General features: G+C 35.3%; 1 non-coding gene across 1 annotated transcript; it reads right to left on the bottom strand.

The window, feature by feature from the left end:
• Positions 1–925: 925 nt before the first annotated feature.
• Positions 926–1009, bottom strand: DI49_5687. The gene has a single exon. It is a non-coding gene; the product is annotated as a tRNA-Leu (tRNA).
• Positions 1010–1356: the final 347 nt, after the last annotated feature.

The following is a 1356-nucleotide window of genomic DNA, read 5'->3' on the forward strand; positions in this document are numbered from 1 at the left end:
CCACTATCGTGTAAGTAAAATCTGGGTATGTGTCCTTGCTGTTCCAGGCATTCGATAAGAGCTGTATAATTTGAGCGTGCAGTAGTGTCAGTCTTGAAGGCGTAAGTTAAATTAATTAATACGCTGACTATGGTTATTATATAGTTAAACTGATTAAACATTTTGTGGTTTTGTGATTTGTATAGTCAGTTTAACTTTATTTTGATTATCAAATATTTTCAAGAATAAAGGTCGAGGTGTTTTTATAGCTGTTGCCCGCTCATCATAAACAAAATAGCAACTGTTAAGAGTAATCTAAAGTTGACCGAAGCCATTGTAAAACATCGCGTCCTAGTAAAAGATGAGCAAGACTTGCAGGCTTCTTCGCCTGATCCGCATTTTTGCCTACAGCGGCTGTGGAATCTCATGCGATTTCTTCTGGTATTGTTGAGCTTTTCCAATATATATATATATATATATATATATATATATAAATGACATATAGCGCATTGAATTAAATATTTCTCTTCCTTTACAACGGATCTGGCCATCATTGCTTGCTCTTGATACTTATTTAACACCTTTATTTATATCATGAATTGAAAATAGGCACAAGAGAACATGTCTATTTCGGGTCTTCCAAGATATATGTATTGGCACATTTGAGAACGTACGTGGTGGGACATGCGCGAAGCAGCTAGCATGTTACACCTGAGCGAGATGAGAGCCAGAATAAAAATAACAATTTGAAACTCGCATTCTAGACCACTCTCAACTGGAAGTATTCGCAACCGAAATCTCGAGTCTTTTAATTGCGGAGTTTATACTCCTTGTAGTATCTCTCATCGCTAACCTGGGAAGAAATTAATACCCTTTCCAGTGCCAATGGTTTTACAATATAGGTGATCATCTTCAATAAAAAAGAAGAATAGAAAAAAAAATATATTGAAGGATGCGAGGTTCGAACTCGCGCGGACAACCGTCCAACAGATCTTAAGTCTGCCGCCTTAGACCACTCGGCCAACCCTCCGAACAATTTGGAAACTTTTTGTCGATGTAGTTATATACATTTAATATGAAATTATTATGTCGACGGAAAACCTTCTGCCTTCAATTTCATAGATGAAAGACGAGAAAAATGATTAGAGCAAAAAATTCCTGGGTGTAGAAATTTCAAAAACTTTCCTTTATGTGGTCATTACCTCCCTGGCCCAATCGATGTGTGTTTTTAATAACCATTTAAATTGTATGATGATCTTTGGGATTCCATTTTGTCTTAATGTTATAATATTATGTATATAGATTATACTAGAGATTCTCCTCATGGATTTAGGAATCCACAGAAAGGAATCAATAATTTTGCATAATATTATAAAT

Source organism: Saccharomyces eubayanus, assembly GCF_001298625.1.
Source record: "Saccharomyces eubayanus strain FM1318 chromosome Unknown scaffold_27, whole genome shotgun sequence".
NCBI lineage: Eukaryota > Fungi > Ascomycota > Saccharomycetes > Saccharomycetales > Saccharomycetaceae > Saccharomyces > Saccharomyces eubayanus.